We start from the raw sequence: 25,078 nt of genomic DNA, 5'->3' as shown, positions 1-25,078 counted from the left end.
AGTCACTTTCAAGCTGTCTTAGTGTGTTTAGTCAGAAGAGGATTATAGGCATCTTCAGAGGACAATCTATCTCCTCCATCTCTGCACATGGTGACCAAGAAGCTTACATCTGGCAACACAAATCCTGCCCATATTTATGGAGGTTCTGGGTAATACTTCACCAACAAAGAAATGAACTTTAAGACAACAAAGTCCCCAGTTTGGACTTCTAGTGATCCAAACGCAAGCCTGTCCAGGCTGCTGCCATGAATTCATCAAGGAACAGCAGCACTATGACCTCCTCCTCTCATTCCACAGAAAAGTTACTCCCTTCTTACCTGCAAGCTCCTATCAACTAGATGATTTCCAGGGCCAGACCATCTTCTGCATTTTTTCCAACACAAATTATTAACCTCTCTCTTGCAATTTTCAACGGTATCAGAGGATATTATTATAAATATCCTAATATCATTGAGTCTGTGGTGGGTCAACCCTGGATAGACACCAGGTTCCCTCCCACCAAAGCAGCTCTATCACTCCCCCTCCTCAGCTGGACATGAGAGGGAATGGCTCATGGGGAAAGATAACGAAATGGAGAGATCACTCACCAATTACCATCACAGAAAAAATGGACTTGACTAGGGAAATTAATTCATTACCAATCAAAATCAGAGAAGGATAATGAGAAAAAATAAAATAAAATCTAAAACACACCCCCTCTTTTCTTTCTGTGCTCAACTTTATTCCTGCACTGGGAGAAGAGGGATGGGGGGGTTGCATTCAGTTCATCACACACTGCTTCTGCTGCTCCTTCCTCCTCCAAGGAGAGGACTTCTCACACTCTTCCCCTGCTCTAGTGTGGGTTCCTTCCATGACGTGCAGTTCTTCAGGAACAGACTGCTCCAGCATGGGCTCTCCATAGGGTCACAAGTCCTGCCAGGAAACCTGCTCCAGTGTGGGCTCCTTCCTCTACGGGGCCACAGGTCCTGCCAGGAGCCTGCTCCAGCACAAGCTTCCCATGGGATCACAGCTTCTTTGGGCATCCACTTGCTCTGGTGTGGGGTCTTCCACAGGCTGTTAAGTGAGTATCTGCTCCACCATGGACCTCCATGGGCTGCAGGGGGACAGCCTGCCTCACCATGGTCTGCACCACATGCTGCAAGAGTATCCCTGCTCCAGTGCCTGGAGCACCTCCTCCCCTCCTTCACTGACCCTGGTGTCTGCAGAGCTGTTTCTCTCATAGTCTCACTCCTCTCTCTGGCTGCAATTGCTCCTGCACAGTAACTTTTTCCCCTTCTTAACTATGTGATCCCCAAGTTGCTACCACCATCACTGATGGGCTTAGCCTTGGCCAGCAGTGGGTTTGTCTTGGAGCCGGCTGGCATTGACTATCAGACACAGGGAAAGCTTCTACCAGCTTCTCATAGAAGCTGCCCTTGTAGCCTACCTCTGCCAAAACTTTCCATGAAAACTGAGAGTGTCGTGGTTTAAGCCCAGCTGGTAACTCAGCACCATGCAGCCACTCACTCCCCTCCTTTCTCCCGCCCTCCCACTCCTCCTCCTGGCTCCAGGCAGGAAGAGGGGGGAGAACTGAACTAATGTAAACCCCATAGGTTGAGATAAGAACAGTCCAGTAACTAAAGTATAATATAAAACTACTACTACTAACAGTAATTATAAGGGAAGTAACAAGGGGAGAGAATATAATACTAAAAAGGGAGGGGGAAAAAAAAACAAAACCCAAAAAAACCCAAAACCCAAACCAATACACAAGTGATGCACAATACAACTGCTCACCACCCGCTGACCAATACCCAGCCCAACCCAAGCAGCGATCTAGGCTTTTTGGGTAACTCCCCCCAGTTTATATACTGGGCATGACATGCTGTGGTATGGAATTCCCCTTTGGCTAGTTTGGGCCAGGTGTCCTGTCTCTGCTTCCCCCCAGCTTCCTGTGCCCTTCCTCACTGGCAAAGCATGAGACTGAAAAGTCCTTAATTAGAGTAAGCATTATTTAGCAACAGCTAAAACACTGGTGTGTTATCAGCATTGTTCTCAGACTAAAGCCAAAACACAGCACTGCACCAGCTACTAGGAAGGAGAAAAATAACTTTCCAGCTGAACCCAGGATACAGATTAATACAAATTCCACTTTCTAGAGGTCTTCCTGCTTGAATGGAAGGGAATGTAATAAATTTTCTTGTTTATCCTATTATATTTCAAAGACTGTTAAACTCAGCAAGAGTACACTAAGCTATGTATGTTGACATTTCACAAAAATGACAAATTTTGTTAACTTCAGTCTAGATTTTCCTTTTCTCTCCATCCAGCCCCTCTAACTTTTATTTTACAGTAACTCTTCTAGAGAAAGTCTTAATGCTAATTACAGGCTAAAGCATATAAAGTAGTCAAAATTTCTCTCTTCAATCATTATAAACCTTTCTTTACTAGTTGTCTTTAACATATTTGTTAGAATAAAATCTGTAACCAACAGCAGAAAGGTTAACACAGCTTTCCAGAACAAATCAGCAAGGATTTTAACAGTGAACATGAAAATCTCACCCAAAGTTCCTCTGAGGTTTATGGTTCCACAAGCCAAGAACACTGAAGAGGGAAGGAAGCTGTAGCGTTCTGCTGGGACTGCAAAAGAGCATAAATTCAACAAATAATTCTGGATTTAAAATCATGGAGTACAGAAAATTAGATCCCTGGGGCAGTATCTTTTAGAGCTCTGCAAGCAATAAGCCAGCAAAGGTAAGTTTTGCATTTCAGGTTGGTTTTGACAAGGTCTTTCCATCAAGGTTCTGAAAGAAACTAACCTGCCACCAGAGAAACGTAAAGCCCTCTCACAGACAATCAGTTTAAAATAGGAAACAAAAGAAGGAGCAGTCAGTTTTGCAGTGGAAAATAGGTCAGCAGAATGATCCTACTAAGATAACCTATACTGGGGCTCACACTCTTCAACCTACAGGGGAGAAGAGACAAATGTGAAACCACAACATTTGCTGATGATGAACATGAACTGTTTTTCAGAGCAATTTAATAAAAACAAAGGTCAACTATAAAAAGGTACAGATGGATCTTATGACAGTTAGTGACAAGCTAATAGACTGCCAGATAAAATACAGTGTTACTAGAAGTAAAGTTATGCATGTACAGAAAAAAAAGTTATAGGCACAGTAACAGATGCTGAGGCAATAATTACCATCCAGAAGATAGACAGATCTTCAAGCTTTGATAGTCTATAAAAACATCATGCAAGTGTTCAGAATTGTTAGCAAAGAAACAGAGAAGAAAAGCAGGAGCTACCTACATACACCGTATATTCATATGCAGTACCTGCTACAATACACTTCTATGGCACATCTCATCCTCTGTGCTATGTTCAGTTCTGCTCCACCTGATGTCTGCTCAAAAGTGACTGAAAAAAGGTATCATAGAGGTCTACAGAATTATTAGTGGCACAGGGAAACAAATTATGGTTGTCTCTTGTAAGAATAGGAAAACCAAAGGAATCACAAAATCCCAGAGTGACTGAGGTTGAACAAGTCCTCTACAGGTCATCTTGTCCCACCCCACCATTACATCACGGCCTCCTAGAGTCAGCTGCCCAGTACCATGTCCAGACAGCTTCTGAGTATCTCCAAGCATGAAGACTCTACAACCTGTCTGGGCAATCTGTGCCTGTTCTCAGTCACACTCACAATAGAAAAGCTTTCCTGATACTTAGGATAAACCTCTTGTGTTTCAGTTTGTGTCCATTGCCTCTCGTCCTGTCACTGGTTATCACTGAAAAGAGCCTGGATCTGTCCCCTTTGCACTCTCCCTATGGGTATTTACACACATTTATAACATCCCCCTGAGCCTTCTGTTTTCCAAGCTAAGCAGTCCCAGCTCTCTCAGGCTTTCCTTATAGAAGAGATGTTCCAGTCTCTTCATCATCTTTGTAGCCCTTTGTTGGGCTCTTTCCGGTATGTCCATCTCTTTAAACATATTTATGCCACACAGCTCTGCACTCCAAATTATAAAGTTCAACAGAGCCTTAGATGATAGCACACATCATAAAAGCTCTAAAGAGGAAAAAGAGAAGAAAACACACAAACAAAAAAAAACCCCACACCACAAAAATCAAACAAACAACCACACAGTCCCACCCAAACACCCCCCCTCAAAAAAAAAGAAAAAAAAACCAACCAAAACCAAAACCCCCACACCACAACCCAAAAACAACTGCAAATGTTCCAGTGTTCCAAGGTAAAAAAATCAAAGTTCTAGAAAATACTGCTTTATCACAAATTGTCCTTCTAAACACAAGGAACCAGACCAGAAGCGCATGTGTTTTGCACCATTTATTTAGTCAAAAAGATTGTGCTACCCTGCATTTCTCAAGCAAGTAGCATCCAGTATATAGCAAAGTAAAAAGGCCTCTCAGGTGTCTACAGACTATTCTTAACAAATACAGAAAAAGTGACTAAGAAAAATAATTTCATGTATGTTGTCTCACTACCCCAGCTGTCTAAACAAATAGCTACCTCCTGTTTTGTGCTTTCTCCCCCCTCAATGTGAAGCTTCTATGTTTTTCTGCACAGCATTAAGAGAAGGGAAGGATAATGAACTCAAGCAAGCTGCTGCCTGGACCTAGCCAAGTGCTTAAATTTGGGAAGCGAGTATTAGCCATTTGACTGTTGCATAAGTCATCAGCCCTATCTTCTTTTCAAGAAGGAACAAAAGAGTGAGGGGTGATCAACTGTTACAAAGACACCTAATCTAACCAGAATTGCAGGCTTTGGATCCCAGGTAGAAAGAAACTCTTGAGTGTTGCTCCTGTGCTCACTGCTTCCTGATGGTTTCCCAGCAGCAGCCTTCTCTCTATTACTTTGTTTATCACCCTGAGGTATGAAATCTCTCCATGCACCGCATACTGAATCTGCATGCTCAAATGTGTGTTGGAGTTACACTTATCTAACCTTGCAGGCAACTTAGTAGCGCATTTTCTTGGCTATCATCCTTTATAAAAGTGACTGGCAATTCAGACGATAAATTCAAGACTTCTGTAGCAGTCACATATAAATTTTTTCTTTTTTTTTTTTTTCTTCATTTCAGTCCTCACTTGCTGTTCGAGAAAGACAGATCCTGTCATTTCAAAGCCAGAGTCACTGCTGAATGGTAATCACATAGCTTGTAAAAGACAACCATGCTTTGGTAGTTTGAATGGGTAAGCTTATTGATGGTCAAAGTACTCAAGCAAGAGGCAGATACCTTTTTGTCACAGCATTCTCACTTTTGGAACATGTACTCTCGCTGATTCTTTTCAGATGCAAAAAAGCTTCACACAATCACTTTTTTCCATTTCAGTCCTGAAAATTACTGGGTATGCACATTCTCTCTCAAGCAAGGTTCTCACTCATATGCAACTTTCTTTTTATGGAACATAATAGACACAATTATTTCAATGAAGTACACACTTAAAGCTAAATAACACAAATTCCATTCATCAAATATAATTATTGCTAGAACTATGGTGTCGTTTTTAACAGCTTTTGAAGCTAAAAGGTTTCTGTTCAAAATTGGGATAGCATGCTCAACCAGAAATGGAAGATTAAATCTTACATGAAAAGCCAACATCAGTCAAAACCAGTAAGTCCAATATAGACAAAACAGGAAACATAACAGTGCCATAATAAGTTTATGTTTGATACAGATCAACACACTACGAACAGCTGCCAAAATGTTCAATGATTTAACTGCTAAAAGTAAGCATATTTTCAGTACTGACGAGCACCAAGATTTGGTCCAGCACACAGAAATCATTCTTATTCAAAAAACCTGAAGCCAGCAATGAGCGGTACAGTGATCTTTCTTACTTCTCAGGGATGTTTTAAGTGGTCATAAATGGGAAATTTCTGCATGCTTTATAGTTGCTATCAATGGTTTCATTTCAAAGGTAAACTTTGGCAAAAACAACTGTTGCAGCATAAAAATCCCCAAACAAACCAACATTAAAAAATATTCTTAGGGGAAAAAGGGATAAAGTCAGCAACAAACACAAAGGCCATGGGCTTATTTTGTTTTCAAAAAAAGTTACATGTTGATAGAAAATACTAAAGTACATACTCTGACACCCTATTATTGTACAAAGCACCCCAAGACATACTCCACTCACAACAGGAATCAAGCACTGCTTCTTGTGCCATTAAGTAGAGGGAGGAATCTATTGCAATGGAGTCCCTTCTGCTAAAGCCAGTGCAAACAATGAGTCAGAGCACAAATCGCCAGGGACAACACTCTTACTCACCTAACTGTTCCTCCTAAAAGGAACTAGCAATTTTCAGTTTTAATACCTATTTACATATCCTAAATTGAAACTAATAAACCACACTGTATGAGCAGATGACCCATGAAACTATTCACAAGAGGCATTAGTTTAACTTAGGAAATTGTCCTTTTTTCCACTCTATATACACTACTGTGGCAATTTTCATAGAAAATTATTATGGGAAACAGCCACCTCTGCTTTGGGTCATTAAGTATAACTAATTGCCCTCTTGAGGGTATTTTTTCCTGTCCTTAATTCAGACAGGCATTAACTGTCAAGAAATGTCAGCCATGGGAATCATCATGACTATTCTAAACCACAAATATACAAAAATATAAAGAATAATTATATTTTCTTAGCTCTTGGGAAAAACCATGTTCCCAATTTGTAGATCATGTGAAAGGACTTATAAAGTCTTATATTTCTAGTGCTGTCACAATATTTCCCCTGACTTCTAACTTTCTCACTAGTTCAAAGGTCATATTAACCAAGTTCATGTTGAAGAGCTAACTAAATGCTATAGTACCTAAAACAGTGACCACTGAAAACATTACTAAAAACGTACTCTTTTAATTCATAGTCTTCATCTAGTTATTAACATACAAGTCAGAAGCTTCTTAAATTTTAAGTAGACCTTGGAATTATACATGCTATCACTACATGTGAGTTTGATAAATAAAATAAGAAAAAACTCCCAACATACCAATCCAGACTGGCTCCCGTGTAGAACAGGAATCACAAGTCATCTTGAGCTGTTCTGTTCAGCAAAGCAGTCCCTTTCCAAATAACCTTTAAAAAAAAACAAAAAAACAAAAAAACAAAAACAAGTTGGTGACATATTTACACTCAAGGCAGGAGAAGACCAGAACTGCAAAAGTTCTTCCTGTAATAAAACTACTTTTATTGGGAGAGGTAGAATGTGCTGCGTCTCCTGACAAAAGGCAGATCACACACCCCTTTTTTGCAGAAAGTACAGAACTTAGGCAGGACTAAGGCATCCAAGTTTCATCAAGTCAAAAAGATCCTCAGCCATCTAGCCTCTGGAGCATAAGAATCTCACCATTTAATACTAACATTTGCCAGGACTGGAGAAAAACACTGTTTAGATCTCATTCAGATGCATTTATTTAATTCGTAGACAAACCCACAACAGTTAGCTGCCATATATCTTACTGGCTCTGTTAAAATATATGCTTAGCCTTAAAACATTAGGATCCTGATCCTGAGACACCCAAAGCCTCTCAGAAAAAAAATGTCATTTAAGTCCACAGTTGGCTACTGAACATCTTCAAGAAGCTATCAGCATAAAGATAGCAGTATAAAGGTATTAGAAAATCAAAGGGCAACAGAACAGGCACAGAGAAGAACAAACCATGAAAGTTTCAATGCAGGATCTCAGCACTTCCTCTACATACTCTTGCACCAATTGATCAGCACAAAGCTCTTATGCCTCAAGTTAAAATGATTTCTGTAAACTGGACCTAGCATGACTAAAAAGCTGCATACTTTATCACAACATACCTGTTGTTAACTGAGAACATAAGTTTTCAATGTAGCTTTTCCATATACTCTCACAAGAAAGCCAGAAAAATCTCAGTGAGCCTTGAAAGCTGAGCTTATGTCACACTAAAAGATCCCAGTGACCTGATTTATTTATAAATATTGTTTATATATAATAATCAAAAGGACAAATACATGGGACACACATACATTCACACGCTGGTTTTGAAAAGGCTATATAGCTTTTAATTTTTTCCAGAAGCCACTAATAGATCATCTGTAAGTCACCTCCACAGTGGAGCAAAAGATGTCAGGATCCTTCAGGAACAAGTGTCTATATAAATGCTCTACACAGGGGTTGGAGGACAAACCAGCCAAGGAGTGTACAATGACCTTCTACATGGGAAGCAATAAAAACCAACAATATTTTAAGATCACTCATAATGTCCTGGTTCCTCCAACCATTTGAGTGCTGAATTTCTGTATCTGCAAACAACTTCAACCCAACCTCAAACACCTAAAACATAAGGCCTGGTCGGCTGGACTGGCACCTGCTGAGAAATCCACCTTCTGCGGAATAAACCTATTTTCACAACTGAAGCCACAATTCAATTGTGGCCAAAACCGAAGTCAGTGTCTGAAAGATTTTTCTGATTATCTTTTAATACAAATTGTTTTCCATTAGCACAATTTGATACTTATATTTATTCCACAGAAGAAGGTGGGAAGGAAAACCAGGATTTATGTATAAAATAAAATAAAATAAAATAAAATAAAATAAAATAAAATAAAATAAAATAAAATAAAATAAAATAAAATAAAATAAAATAAAATAAAATAAAATAAAATAAAATAAAATAAAATGTACCCATTAGACTGTTACAAATTTTCACCACATGTTTTTTTCCCCTTTACCGAGATAAGCATTATAAACTGTTAATCTTCCCTCTTAGGCTTCCTGAAGCATCAAAGAAGCGAACAGCTTTGCAAGCAGACAGAAGACTCTGCCAGGAACTTGGACAGATTAAATATAGTAACAACCTGTCAGGTCTTTGCTCCAGACAAGCACATTCCCCAATATAAGAACCTTTCCTTTTCTTTACTTAAGTGTTTATAGAAAGTATCTTTAAAATAAATCTAGAAAAGCATTCAAAACATTATCATACACTAGAAAGTTCTTCTACTTCAAGCCTCCAAGAAGCTAAAAATAAAAGGACTTTCAAAGTAAAGCTGGAAAATGTTACTAAATCTGAGTACCTTACAGACCTTCCTCTTAACTGGGTGAGGTTGCTTAGCGTAATTTTCTCTTGGCAATCAGCGGTTAACACTGTTTCCAAAGAACATTCCTTTTTTTCTTGCCATTATAAATGATTAGTCAAGCTTTTTTGCAAGAACAGAGGCAGAAAGCTCTGTAACTCTTCATGATCCTACAATGAAATTATGAATGCAAGGATTCCTGTTACCTGCAAAGAACTCTACTTGTGGAATTACAACCTCGATGCTACCACCATTTAGAGCTGGCAGAGCTACTGAATGGGCAGTACTGACTTCTTCCTCATTCATTCCTTCCTGAACCCAGCTCCCCAGTTGAGAAGCAGAAGCATCAATCTGGACTAAAGCAGACCCTAACAAGCAAATTTAAAAGCGTCACATATCTCACCCGAAGCTCTGAGATGTTGGTGTACACTTATCAAGCCATAAGATCTAGATTTGGCTTTTATATACTATAAGGTATTTACATTCAAGACAGTGCTGTGCCACAAGCAAGAATGGTACAAAACTTGCAATTGCTGATGATAGAGGAACTTTCTTCTTATTAAGTCTATTTTGATTCCCCAAACCAGGAACTGTCACTTCCAAATAACTGAAAAAGTGAAACTAAAAATCACAGAGATCTTACACACTATTAAACTTTAAAGTGCTTCCCACAAGCATTTACATTAAAGACTTAGTAAAAGGCAAGAGAAGGTCTTGAAAATTATGATGTGTTTTCAGTATTCCACCGAGTTTCAAACTTCTGCCATGTACTTTACCAACAGTTCTCTTCATCTAGTCGCAGCTAGTCCATGGCCAGTTTTTAGAAGGCTTTCTTAGCATTTTGGGGGGATATTAAGTCAAAATATGGACAAAAATAAACTGAAATACTGAAAGCTTCTTTTCTTCACCAAAAAGTCAGTCTATCAGAAGAAGATAATAGGCAAGTAAAAAAGCCTGTTTCAAGTCAGAAAGTTTTAACAGTTATCATAAGGCTATTCTGGCTTTTCAACTAGCCTAACTTCTCCAGTATATTTTCTAACCAGAAGACTGAGTTCTGTTAAGATGTTCCACTGTAAAACGCCATAAGGTAAAGATCTGAAGACTCCTCATATTACATCACTCCTGCCTCTGTTGTAGTGTCCCAGTACACCAGACACACTATTGCACTACTTTCTGCTAAGAACAGGGAAAGACTTATTTTCTTCTTAGTTGCGCTTTTGACAACAGACATTAGCATGTTACCTTCTACCAAAATGCAAGGCTTTATAAAATTCATCTGTAAAAATGGCAATCCCATCATCAACAGCATTCTACATTGATGGAATTTATTAAGCTGTCTCTTTCACAAAAACATACCTGTTTTTTGAGACAAAATTTATTTTAACAAAAATTCATCTTTTTATGAAATGATGAAGGGATGCTAATGGAAAAGTGATTAGGATGACTGAATTTGTACTCTTCACACAGCGTGCTGCCCACAACAGGTTCCTACGGTTTGGTTTAGTTCCCAAAGCAAAGCAATCCACCCTGATTCTGCTTTTCCCACAAGGATTCAGCTCATGCTACAGCCAAATTCTGATGCTGCCTAAGAGTCTTGCTGCTGTAAAACAGATGTTACTGATCTTACTTCTCAGCACTTGGTGCAGGGAGAAAAGGTGCTGCTAGCAAGTTAAGTGAGGTGACTACTTGCAGAATCCTGCTCTGAAAGTACTCAAAGGCTGCAAGGATAAGATTTAGCTGAGAACTAAACATAAATTCAGTTTATATGCATATTTATGTTGTTATATTATACACTTTTCTTATACATATATGTGCATGTATATATATACCCAGGAACATTTGTATGTATGTGGATGCATATGCACATGAGTGCATATATTTTCATATTAACTTTCAAGATAGCAATTGTTTCTGAGAAACAATTCTAGTTAGAAATCTACTCATACCAAACATTTAAAAAGACAGTTAAAATGAGAGTTACCATTTGAACAACTCTCAGGGTGAGATTATATATCACATAAGTTCAGATCCAATGCAATACTAGCACAAACAGTTTCTGTACAGACATGACAGGCAGGGCTTAGAACAGCCATCACAAACAGATTAGAAAATTGATTAAACTTACAAGCCAAAATATTAAAATGAATCAATCTGGTGATTTTGAAAGCACAGTACCTTACCAGGAAGAAGTCACCCATTAACTGATGTTGTCTTCCACTTTGGTAGCTCAAGACCATATCTCCCCACTTAACTGAAAGCAGTTTAAGTATGCTCAATTAAATCCTTTTGAAAAATATATGAAAGTGTTTCTTCAGTTAGAGAGAAGTTTATCTGGTCTCAATTTCAATATGAAACTGATCTTGTGAAAACACTGTATGGAATTTATCATCTTGTATGCAGAATAACTCTAAATAGGATAATAAATGTAACATAATTTCTAATTCAATTGTAACTACTCAGCAATTGTTGAAAAATTCAGACCAAGATTCGTATAATTTTTTTATAAGACAGAAAAAAGTTAATAACAACTCAAAGTTATGCTCAAGATTTATAGGAAAACAAGTGTAATGACATCCACCATACAGATCAGAAAAATGAAACTCTTGCCTTCGTACTTTCTATAAATCCCTTTACGAACTCCAAAAATGTTAACACTGAGTACAATACATCAAGAAGACCACATATGAAGTCAGAAGAGATGTATTTCTAAGCAGAAAGAAAGAAAAAAAAAGTATTTAAACTACTGGGGAAAGTTTACAGGTCATTTTAAGGCATTCAGCATCAGGATACTACAGAAGGTATTATGACTGCCCATAAAAATATAAGTTTTCTGCCTGTCTTTGGGACTGATTTAAAGTTAAATATTTTTGTCTTCTGATTATTTTCTTTTTATTTCTATCAAAGCCACTTTCCTTCTCCAGACGTAATAGCCAAGCTTCTCATAGCAGTTCTTTTACACTCATGTAGCTGCTGAAAACAAATTCTAGAGAATTTTTTGCCTATCAAATAATTAACATTTTTTCTATTTAAAACCTTGTTGAATGTAACATATTTCTAAAAAAAATCTCTGCAATAAAAGCTAAAACTATTTGTTTATACATCATTATTTTGTTTACACCAAAAAGATTCACTTTAACAAGACTTGCTCCGGCACACCTGGCTACAGCACAGTACATTTACTTTAGTTCCCCCAAAATACTTCTCCTTCAAGTTCAATCAACAGTAAAAGAGCCACAATTAATCCCCCAGAACATTCTCATCAGGCTTGCTGTCTTCTTCCTACTGTCCCTTTCCTATGGGCACTTTGCAGCAACAGTTAATCTGACCTACAGCTTCCTCTTTGTTGCCAGCTTTCTCATGGGTGCTACAGCTCATTCCACCACACACCATGCACACAATTTGTCAGAAAATGAGAAAGAGACTTTCAGGAAAGATGCAAAGCATCCTTCAGGGAGTAAACAGCCACCATAACAAAGTCTCAGTCCTGAAGGGCCAGTTAAAAGTCATGATTTACATGCTGTGACAGCTGTAGTCTGCTCTTTGCTACTGTTTCCAGTGATAAGACAATGGCAGATCCTGATCCATATGTAGACTGACAGTACTCACATCAACGCATTAAATCCAGTCAGATGACAAACACGGAGGGAAAAGTTATGGTGCACTTAATGCCATCTCCACAATGTGTTGCCTACCTGGCTTGAAAAGACCAGAAACAGTTCTCTCCAATGTATTCTAAATAACAGTTTAAACGCTGCATGCTGAAGAGGTTTAACACTGCTTGAACAATGACTCATTTTCCAGAATGTATTTTACTGAAAATAGTTTCATTTCAATTCAGAAACCATAGAATGGCAATTCTACCAACCACCTATATGTACTTTAAACTCCTCTTTGGCCTTCTATTTCATATTTATCTCACAAACTGTATTTGCTTGGCATGTTCTTACCATTTTCAGTCTTACAAAGACCATTCCAGATCTCGTTTTTGTTACAGAAGTAGCTAGGGCAAATTACTGAAGCTTTGCAGACTCAAACATTGCCTGTTGTCCTCCCAGACCACTTTTATTCGTTTTCTTAAGCAAACATAGGCTGTGAAACTCAAGCATGTTCCCTCCAAGTCAGTCTCATTTTGAGTAGATATGCACACACGTCTGAATAAAGTTCTTAACCATTTGCCTGTATGTTTGAATTTACTCCCTTGTATGCATGGGATGCACCTTCAAAACAGACTCTCGCATTAGTTATTTGTGTTGCCCTTCACTATCCATCCACTTGTTATCATCAGGTTTTTTTGCAAGTAGGTGCAACTCTAAATATATCCTTTCTAGATTCAGTCTAGTCATTCCTTTTATCTTAAACCACAACTCACACAATGCTGAGAACATGGACACCACTACTTTCTCTGGCATTTCAGTTTTGAAGGCCATCAGGCTTCAAAGAAAGGACTTCAACTGCAGGAACATAAAGCACTTAAAAGTAAAGCAAGCAATGTGAAATAGGCACATTACTTGACCTCTTACACTGGAGACCTTGGTAAGCGGGATGGGGAGGATCCACATCCTATTTATATGCTTTTACAAGGCTGAAGTCTGCAGGTATTTCAGGCTATTCAGAACCCTTCCTGCCTTCTCCTTGTCCAATCAGCCCATCTTATCAACAGCAGTGGCTGCTCTCTGTCATATGGGGTTCAGCTAAGTCTTTATTCCTATAGCCTCATGCTCAGCTAGAATGACTGAGCTATGCTTGCCCTCCTTGGGGGGAAGGGGGAGGAACAAAAAAAAATCCTGCTCAATAACTCTGGATTGGAAACCTGCTGCATTTTCAGCAAAAAGCATTGGAAAAAAAGAGACAAGACCTCTTCTTTGGCAGAGCAACTCTCAAAAACACAATTCAATTTACTTGCTACTTCATATACGTAACTCAAATAGGTATAACCTATTTGAAGCAGCTTATACACAAAGTTCAAAATCTGTAACTTTACCAGATCTGTAGAAGCTCTATTCTTTCCCATGCAGTTTGAAGAACCTCAGCTGCCTTCCTAGCCCCCATTTTTCAGGACCATACTGCAGCCAGGTCTCTGTTACAACATTATCTATGCAGTAGTTTTAATGATTATTTTAGGATCTGTTTTACTGTACAGCTTTTGTCCATTTTCTAATTTTAACTGCAAATTTTTGTTCAGTGAGCCACACATCAGGTGGTATGAGTGGGAAGTGAAGGTATCCTCTGTAAATACTAACAAAGCAATGAAAATTAACAAACCATAAAATAGAGGAAATTAACTTCTCACCACATCATCAATTTATCTACCCACCTAAATGAGTTTAAAATACCAGCTTCAAGCAGCCTGATGTTCTAGGGACACTCAGCTGCCACTTCATTTATAGTCTGTTTCCTTAGCAACACTATAATCCATCTGGCTGCAGAAAGCTAAATTCCCAAACCATATCCTCCTGTACACCGGAAATAGGCTCAAAAACATTTATATTTTAAACAGCATAGAGTCATCCTGATTAGTGAGCATATAAATGAATCTAGAAAGGCAATAATGTTCTTAACACACACACACACACACACACACACACTCTCCAAACTCCCTGCTCCAGCTTGAATAAGCAACTCACATACTGAGAATAGCATAGTCTTTCAACTTCTGGGGGTTACAATAGAATCTCTGCCCTGACACTGCTGAAGACCCAAGTCCTGGCTCTGAGAGGGACAGATCTCGTATACCATCTTCCACTAAGAATTTCAGAATGAAATAATTTCTCTCATCTTTGTTTCACTATGCCCAGCTGAAGGAGCCTTCAGAACTGCACGAGGTCAACCTGTTCTCTTCAGACTTTTTTGAGAGAAGTAATCTGAAAGACCTGGGATGCAATGCTATTAATGGCAGCAAAAAAAAAAAAAAAAAAAAAAACAAACTAAAAAACCCACAAAGACTGATGAAAGTTAATCACATTACAAAGTAGAGCCATGTGTCTTAAAAATACTGACTTTTTCAGGTTATTAAATTTAACACTATAAATATCCTCTGTACAAACTAAAATAAAAATCTAGTCCCCAAGAGCAACATGTATGCTTAACATTAAGAGCATAAAAATTGCAAATTCAAAATATTTAGGAAAGCCAGTTCAGAGACTAGGGAATAACTAGCAACAACCTGATACTGTAGCTAAGCTAAAACAAAACTGGAGAGCATCAGGTCTTCTAGAACCAGCATGAATGGACACAACTTAAAATTGCAGAATGCATCTTAACCATACACTATTTTGCATGAATGTAGCAACTCTAACCTGGTAAAAGGAAATTAAGTTCTTACCTAACAGGCATATTAATCAGTTACGAAGAGCAGAACAATCTAATCATTGCCTACATCTCAAAGACCCATAACCAGCAAGGCAGTCTTTAATCCACAGAATGGTTTTGCCATACAGTGAACCATCCCAGTTATAAACCTGCTTAGCTTTGCCTCACTCTACTATACAGCGGTGGCATATAGACCATATTGCCTGACCTGCTGACAGCAACTGAAGAGAGATTTGAGCTTTCATAGATCAGGCGATGTACTGAGCAGTGTTTCTCACAGCTGTTCATTGGCTGGCATCCCTCTAGGAAATACTTACTACAGTAGCACTTGCTCTAGACATCTGACGCTTCCTTCAAACAAGTCCCACATGACTGTTAACGAGAACCAACATTTTTCAGATTCTCTGGTGGTGGTTAGTTCCAAGAAAGAAGCAGGCTGACTGTATCAGACAGAAGCAATGACAGTTCTTTACCTTTTCTCCCAAGTGAGGGAAGAAATGCGTTAAATTTCTTTTGTATTCACAAATACTAGTCTAAAATCACTTATATGTTTAATCATAAACTACAATAATGTTATATGAGTGACCACACCAATTTCTTAGGTAAGAGACTGTTAATCAACTGATAAATACAGTTGATGACATATATTTTGGAAAACATTTTCAAGGAATGAGTTTTATCTTTTTCATGATGTTGACAACAGCTCTTTGAAATACCTGGAACACAGCAGTGATCTGGCTGGGTAATGAACTGGGTAGGCCTTTTGGCAATGTCTGGCAACTTTGGTAAGTGCTCATCAATTTGAAGCCCCAACTTAAGACCTTAAGGAAGTCTGTTTCCTTATTAGTATCTGTTTTCCCCCCACACACATTCTCTTCCTACTCGGGCTTCAACACAGCTTTGAGGTAATAAAATAAGCTTACTCAGCAGTCAGATGGAACATGCATTTCAGGAAAGCAAATTCTTCTAAACTGTTTCAGATATCTAATTTAATTATCTTGTTTCTTAACAGTACCATGTATGAACTCCACACCTCTATGTATCTGTATCAGCCTGCATACATTTGTGCTGCCTGAACAACTGACTCAGATGTACGCTTCTATATAAGAGCTGCATAATGGTTAACAGGTCAATTCCTGAGTTCTGCAGTTTCAGAAAACTGCAGAAATTACCCCATCAACAGCTGACACCAGCCAACACCAGGAGTGATTCACCAGGCCCTCCCTTCCAGAGGTTAGGATGATGGGATCCTCAGTGTGCTCTGGAGATTGCCAGGATCCCATGAAACATCATAACAGAAACAAGATCATATACGTTCCTCACTGTTTTAGAAGTGCAAAATCTTGAAAAATCACCGAAGTGGCTGGTCAATCCCTAAACCAATGCCTAATTCGTACTCATTTATATTGGCATCAAGAAATGAAGAATGCAACTGATTATTCAAATAGCTGCATACCCAGGAACAGATACAGACGTTGAAAACAGTGGGAAATCAGAGTGAATATACAGGGACTATTATTTTCAGCCTTGCTGATAACTCAAAGTGTATCACCTTATTGCCACTGTACTGTGGAGACACTTTTCCAAATCTGTCATTTGTGGTGGCCTTGCATTTAATGCAGTTCATTTGGATCCAATAGTTTAACAGCAGAAGTGCTATTGATTGCTTATGCTTTGATTTGTTATTTCCAGAAAAGATGAATGCAATCAGAACTTACCTGCTTATCAAAATTAATGGCATGGGGAGGAAAGAGACTCCTAACTTGTCAGCAAATGCACTTAATCCCGTCCCTATCCTCATAATAAACGCGATGGAAATTTCTTATGACAGAAGCAGCTGTCCTGATACCAGTAAAGCATAGTACAACCTCTCCCTGTTATAAATACTTTGAACATGTCTGTATGAGTCAGTATTAAATACTGCCAAATTTCTTTTAAATGTCACCTCCTTATCATAAATGACACACTTGGAGCCTAAGCACACATGCTGAATGAATTCTGTAGTGTGAAAGATGGAATTAACTTCTCAGCTCTACCAACTCATGAACCCTACAGATCAAAAATAAGGCAAGAGCTGGGAGGCTCCACTGCTACTCAGTTAATTTTACTCAAAATAAACCATAGACAGTTCCTCTCCAGGCCACGCACTGATTTTTTAAGTATTTAATACAAGCATATGAAGGTCTCGGGTACCAGGGTGCATGTGTGCACTGCTGAGAACGAAGTGCAAACAAAACACTCGTATTCCTTCAGACTTTCATGGTATGTCTTTAGCTAGGTGTAGGAAGTTTGGATGTTTTGTTTGGATATTTTTTATTTTGTTTCTTAAAATCATTTTGGTAGTAAGATAAAGCACAGGAAATCTGGATACAAATGCAATTTGAAATAATTATCTGCACTTTGGAGTTTATATATGCAAAAGCATATACACATACGGTTAGTGATACAGGGGGAAAAAAATATCCTGAATACATTACGTGCATGTATTTCTAAACACATCCACAAATACCAGGTAAGACTGCAGAAAAATGCCTAGAGAAAATTCAGAAGTGACAAACTGACAGAAAAATCTAAATCAAAATGATCAAGTAATAAAAGACTCGTTGGAGTACTATCTACTGAAGATAAAAAATTAATCAACACATAATATCATGTTTTCACATTACTTTTCAAGTCTTTGACAAAAAAAGTTGTCCCTGTTTTTCACAAGATATCATACTTTCTTTTCTATCATTATACACAATGAACCTTGTACAATCATTTGAAAGGGATAATTTTGTGAATTACACTACTGATGGAGAAAACTTGTAGCAATAACCACTTCTAAGTAATATCAGGTTTTGAAGTTCTAAGACATCTTTAGAAAGACAGATTATTTCACAAATTGCATTAAAAATACACACATTTTCTCCACTTTGTTGCAAAGTTTTCCCCTTGTGCTTAAAGCAACACAAACAGAACACTTCTTGTTTGTGAACTTTTTTCTATCACATTTTTTTCCCATTTTCTATCTTTAAAATGAGAAGATAGCTTGCACAAAATAGTGAGGTAACGAAAATAATTCAATGTTCCTGAAGAACCAAGATATTATAGGGATGAACACCACCACAGACGAAACACAGACTGAAGTTAAGCATTCAGAATGGGTTATAAATAAGGCATGTGACCATATATTAAATAATTATAAGAAAATAAAGGACTGCAAAGGTGCTCACTAAGGATTAACCTTGCCTAAATACAGCTGACCTAAAAGCTAGACAGCAAGGCTAAAAACACTGAGACTCTCATGATACAAAGCAGACACAGAGGAAGTAATTCAGCTGTAGGTGGGATAAACCACTTTCTGAACAAGCTTATTTTTTCTCCATTGACTGTGCCTGGAAGGCTACTTGAAACTACCTCAGCATCACCATAGTCCTCTGCAGATTATTTCTAACAGATCCCTGAAAGGTAGCCTATTGTAAGTGGGTTTAAATTTGCTATGTAGGGGTCCATCGACCTAATGAGGTTGGAAAAAAGAAAAACCCAACCCCAAACCACAGGACAAGATAGCTAGCTTTCAGAAGCTCAGACTAGAGACAGATCTACCTCCTAAACCACCAGCATCCATTCACTGCACATAATGAGGCAAGCACCTGCTGGAAACTACAATACATGATCATGTGGGAGAAAGAAAGGAGAAATTTCAAACACCTCAGTGGTTTCAAAGAACAAGGCCAGCAAAGCATTTTTATTTTGAACACACAAAAAAAAAATGAAAAAAAGAAAAAGAATGTAATTCATTGGATTTGATCAGCATGCTATTGAATAAGGTGTAAAAGACTGGCTTGAAGAGGATGGGTTTTCACCTATTCGGCAAGTTAAATGTATTCCTCAAAATGTGTTATTAAGCATCTGAAAAAAAAATCTCTTGTTTTTAATGAGTGCGAGAACCAGACTCTTCTTGGCGGTTCACAGCAAAGGACAAGGGACAATGCACACAAGCTACAATATGGTAACTTTGACTAGGCCTTAGGGGAAAAAAAAAAAAATCATAGTGAGAGTGGTCAAATACTGGAATAAGTTGCTCATAGAGGCTGCAGAACCTCCATCCTTGGGGATACTCAGAAAGCAAGTGGACATGAACTGAATAACCTCACCTAACTTTCAATCTGGCTCAGCGCTGAGCAGAGTAGTGGCCTCTGTGACCTCCTGAGGTCTCTTCCATCTCAATTATTCTGTAGTTCTATGTTCCAGCCTCGGCCCACTTAGGATATAACAGCGATTATTCCTTCACCACAGCCTGTTAAAACTGAGCGCTGGATATGAAAGCTTGTTTCTCCTTTGCTTTCCTGACCTGATCTGCTTGGCCAGTTGACCTGACCCATGCAACTATAGAGCTGCAAACTAGATCAGCATAAAATATTCTAACTGTCCAAATAAAGTGATTAGCAAGTAGAAATTATATATTAAACAAGAGAAGGATCTGCAAGAAAAACACAGGAAGCAGCTGGGAACAAGACAGCCCAGAAGAAATATGTCAGTAAACGGTCCATAAGAGTAAAACATTGCAGGGTAAACAAAGTTACCAAACAGTATCACCTTGTGGACAACAGAAGAGAAACTAAGCCTCAGAATGGAAACGATCCTCTAAGTCAGCTATATCATCCTATATAAAAATAATGTGGTAATGCAGTCATTTTGTAATCCACGTATAAAGCATGCTATTTCCCTTCACTGTCAATCCAGGTATGGATCTCGACCTAATGCTACAGCTCAGATAGTTACAGCCTGAACTGGCATTCAGCCGTTCTAACTCTGCAATGGACACAAGAAGTGATCAAAGATACCCCAGAAAAAAAATACCTTTTGCTGCCATTTGCTTTAGGGGAGGCGGGGGGAGGAAACAACAACAACAAACCAACCAACAAACAAACAAAAAAAAAAAAAAACCACACATACACCAAAAAAAAAAAGGCACTTGGAAAATTACACATCCAAAAACTGTTAAAAAGTTAATGATATCAATGTTTAAAAGTCAAGCTCTGAAGACTTTGAGAAGTAGCCCTTACAGAACTGTAATTAAACACTACACGACTACTACTTATCCATACAGAATCCAGCTTCCTTTAGAAGGCACATTGCTCACCAAGACAAATAACTGTTCAAAGCACTGCTTTCTCCACAACTATTCTGTGTCACCATGTCATACTTAATCAACACAATTCAAACCTTGTTTTAATAACTCTCAGGAAAAGAAAATCAGGAAGAGATGCAAAAATCATAACCATCTACTAATTTTTGTTGCCCAATTTAAGATGCTAAGTGCTCTGAAAAAAATCAGATCCTAGATAGTATAAACCACAGCTCCCAAAGGCCGCATAGTCACCACTTCAAAGCTTTAAATTTCTGAACACTTCCATGATTATGTCGTCTTGACAATACTCTTTCAAACACAGCGTGTGTATCATATACATCTAGATTGAAGTAAATTAGGTTACAGTAATAGAAGAGATTTCTCTAAGCACCATTCAAACCAGTAGGGCTCCTCAGACATTTCAACATGTGTCTAAGTATAAATACACCTTACTGACTCAGTGTTTTTTCATAGAGGCAGAAGAATAGCTCACCTTTTTCCTACAGTATGCATTGAAACGTCTCAGTATTAAGATTTGTATTTTATGAGATTTCATTCAAACGAAACTGACATTTCAAATACCACTAAAACAAGCTGCATGTTCAGAAAGTAAAGCATTTACCAAGTCCCACAACATACATAACATTTTGGTAAGTATCTAAGCATGATCTTCTACCGGAAATTAGGTGACTAAACAATCTTCCTATCTAGTTCAAACTGGACTACTAGTTAGGCTAGCAAATATAGAGGAAAAGAAATTATACATCATTGCATTAAAGTATTTTTTACGTCTATGAGAGGCAGTGTGGCCTGAGCGATCAGTTTCCAATCTGAGATTCCAGGATGTCTTAGATAAACAGTTATACCTCCCATTTCCTCGCTTTCCTCATTTGCTACAAGTAAGTCTGACATCCTTTAGAATTGCTTTGAAATTTATTCATGAGACTACTGTGCGAGATTACACATAACAATACTCAAAAAGCAGGCACAGTGTAAAATACAACGCACATGTGTAGTTCCATTCTTGAACCAAACAATGTGATGCTGCAGAAACATGACCCAAAACACACATTTCCAGAAATGTTATGAACAAAGTCTATGTAACTTCATAATTTCAGTGACAGAAGATGACCACAAGCATGGTGAGAGTCCACAATGATTTTAACAGGCCAGTAGTCTCTCCAGGCACCTGGAAGTAAGTATTCTTCAGAGCATTAAAAAAAAAAAACCAAAACAAAACAACAACAAAACAATGAAACAACAAAACTTGCCCTGTCCAAGTTGCAACTTGTAGTAAAATAAGGAGGAAAGTAGCAAAACAGCATGAGAATGCAGGCCAGGGACATGTTCACATCTACCCATCAGGATTGCTTACGGACATGCATTGCTCTGGGAGAACCTTCCTGGATAAGCAGAACAAGCCTTTCTCTGATCTGTTTACCCCTCCCTTATGGGCAAGTGGGAAAGCCACCAAAGCTTCACCTACTCCCTCTTCATCCACCCACTCCCTCTTCATCCACCCACACAAGTGCAGAAGAGAAGAAAGCAGCCCTGGCAGTTCCAAGCAGCTAACTATGAAAAGCAGCATTTTATAGTGCCAGAGATCCTCAATGCAGGGAAATTAGATCACTATGATTGAGCAGAGTTAAGAGAGGCTACTTATAACATTGCTGATAGTCTATGCCCACACTAGTAAATCAAGCTATGCCAGGAACCACTCCTGAGAAGTGGAACTCAGTCATTCAGACTGCTAAACTGATAGACACAGCATCCCCTATGCAATTCTGGAGCATGATTTTGGATTTAACACTAGCCAGAAGCCACTCCCAACCAGTAGCTTGTATTCAGCTATCCTGTTCTTGAAGGCAGGAAAGTTTAGCAGCTAAGACAAGCACTAATCCATGCCAGCTGGCTTCAGGATCAGAAAAGAGTATTGGGTACATTTAATTAACTTGTAGAGAAGTAGTCATAGTCTCTCCAGGCTTCTTGGAGGAAGACTTTAAAAGTAGCACATACGATGAAGCATACAAGCAGAGCCTGATTAGCACCATCTACACATTGTAGTATACAAGAAGAAAACTAGAAATTAGCAGAGCTCATCTTGACTTCTTCCCCTTTCTTCTGAGCAGGCAGACCTTGTGTATCATCTACTAATAGCCACAGTCTCATTTATTTTCTCATTTAAAAAAAAAAAGTTCTATACATTTAGCATATGCTTTTACAGGAATGCTACTCTAATAAAGGAGTCTCACAAAATCGCATAAGAAGCTGGGTTTCTGAGGGCAGATCATCATCAAAGTAAATATTTAAAATGAAAGTTATTTTGAAACATTTATTATTCTAATCATCAGTCATCAACAAATCTGCTTCTGTGGACTAAACATAATTACTAGTGAACCTATTATGTTATCCTGGAAACATAGCTCCAACAATGCTGGCACGTCCATTTTTCACAACAGATAACTGTGCAGAAACAGTAAAAACACATGTGACAACTGTCAATGCACAGCTATTGTATGCTATCAATACTCTTTGAAATCTCTTTACAATTTCAGATATCTATAAATGGTCTGGTTAAAACTGACCCTTTCAGAACCAGATACCTCTGCTGCCTTTGCTCTAACGATAGAATGCATAAGATGTCCCACAGAAAATCCACTGTGCAAAACACATTTGCCACTACTTAAACATCCATATTTTCAGCGAGGATAAACAATTTTGTTTAACAACCCTTCTGGACATGGATCTAACTTGCCAGCTATTCCTAGCTCTGACTCTTCAAAATATGCATGTTACCTGTATCTTTATACAAACACACCGTTTTCCTGGAAAAGTGTTTTTACTCATATACAAGAAGAACTTTACGATACGCTTCGTTATATATTAAGCTGCACTGTACCGGCCGACTGTTAAAAATCAAGTACGATGTAAACTGTGCGGAACATCCAAATAAAAATTACGCACTTACTGAAGTAGATAAAGAACAACCGGTATTTTTGAAGTGAGACAGTTCTCTTTGCCCAGGAGCGACTCCGCACACGAAGGGCAACACGCACACCGCACCAGCCACCGGCGGCTTCTCCGCGAGCAGGTTTTGCACGACCAGGAGTTTGCGGAGCAGGTGACAGAGCCGCCACCCCGCCGCGCCCGACCGAACCGTCCCGCCTCAGCGAGGAAGGGCCGCCTCCACCCCGCGGTGACCCGTGCGGCGGCACCCAGCCCGAGAGCTTCGGCGAGCGACGCCAACTCACAAGGACGGAGCCCAAGCCGGAAGCGCGGCCCCACCACCGGAGGAAAGTCCCCACCGGTGCCCGCACGGCCACAGGACACGGCTCAGAACTCCCGCCCCGGGCTGGGCTGGCAGCGGTCCCGCCCCCGGGCCCCGCTCTGCCCCGGAGGAGCTCCCACCCGCCGCCGAGCCCGCACGCCGCTGACCGGTGCCCACCAACGGCTCTGGGAGAGGGGGCGCCCGGCAGTCTCGGGCCTCCTCAGGGCGCCGATCTCCTCAGCGGCCCAGCCCGCGGGCAGGAGCCCCCGGTGCTCCCCTCCCGGCCGTGGGACCCCGCCTGGGGGAACCGGCACAACCGTGCGCGGCTCTTCGCGGTCTGTGCTGCAACTCTGCCTTCCCTGGCCGCCCAGGCTGCCACCCCCTGCGGATCAGGGGCAGCCGCAGCCCAGCCTCGCCGAACTGCCGCCGGCGGATCCAGCGCCGACCACGGCGCTACGCCTCTCCTCACCTCACGGCGTGGCCGTACCCCGCGGAGCCCAGCGCAGCACAAGCCCGGCCTGAGCTCTCTCTGGGAAGTTTCCTGCCATCGCAGCGGCCGGGGAAAACAAAAGCTTCAAAGCCGGGAGCGGGAAAAGGAGGACGAAGGGTAGCGCAAGCGGGAGAGCGAGGGGCATTGCTCGCCCTCCGCGCCGCTGCCCTCTGCTGCCGAGCCCCGCGGAGGGCACTTCGCTCAGCGCCACCTCCCCATTCGCTTCGGTGGCGGCTCTGCCGCACAGCCAACGCCGCGGAACCGCCGGACCCAGGCGCAGGCAGGCAAACCAGCGCCGCCTTGCCTTGCTTTGCCTTCCTTTGCCTTGCCTTGCCTTGCTTTGCCCTGCCTGCCTACCAGCAGCCTCCCCTTCGCCCACCCGTCCCGCTCGCTGCAGCGCCGCCGAGCCCCGCCCGCGCCGCGGCTCCGGCTCCGCCCACCCGGGGACGCGCGCACGCTCCGGGCGAGCCGCTCCGGCGGCCCCCGCAGCGGGGCGGTGAGTGGGTGAGTGGGTGCGCCGGCCCCCGAGAGCCCCGTGCCGGGGCGGCGAGGCTCCGCCCGCTCCCCTGCCCTCCCCTGCCCCGCTGCCGTTCGTGTGCCACCGCCAAGCGCCTAGCGGCTGTGCCTGCAAAGCTGGAAACGCCGCTCCTACAGAGCCAGGTAAAAGAGACGCTGAGGGCAGCAGCAGCAAACGCAGAGCTCCCAGTCTTCTACTGGGCTGGGTCGAAAATGTCATAGTATCGCCAGGGTTGGAAGGCCTTTGGAGATCACCTTGGCCAACCCCCCTTCCAAGGGAGGGTCACCTGCTGCAGGTTACACGGGAAAGTGTCCAAGCGGGCTTTG

General features: G+C 40.4%; 1 protein-coding gene across 1 annotated transcript in view; it reads right to left on the bottom strand.

Moving 5' to 3' along the window:
• The window catches only part of GPR63 (G protein-coupled receptor 63), a 31,357-nt gene extending 6,764 nt beyond the window's left edge, over positions 1–24,593 (bottom strand). The window contains exons 1-3 of the mRNA XM_065681201.1: positions 24,215–24,593; positions 6,999–7,084; positions 2,542–2,619 (exon numbers count right to left, since the gene is read on the bottom strand). The gene's annotated coding sequence lies outside the window, so the exon portion shown is untranslated. The remainder of the gene's footprint in view (positions 1–2,541; positions 2,620–6,998; positions 7,085–24,214) is intronic.
• Between the last annotated feature and the right edge of the window lie 485 nt (positions 24,594–25,078).

The sequence above is a fragment of the Lathamus discolor genome, chromosome 5 (assembly GCF_037157495.1).
Source record: "Lathamus discolor isolate bLatDis1 chromosome 5, bLatDis1.hap1, whole genome shotgun sequence".
Taxonomy (NCBI): Eukaryota; Metazoa; Chordata; class Aves; order Psittaciformes; family Psittacidae; genus Lathamus; species Lathamus discolor.
The sequence above is the reverse complement of the archived record's forward strand: the minus strand, read 5'-3'. Positions and strand labels throughout refer to the sequence as shown.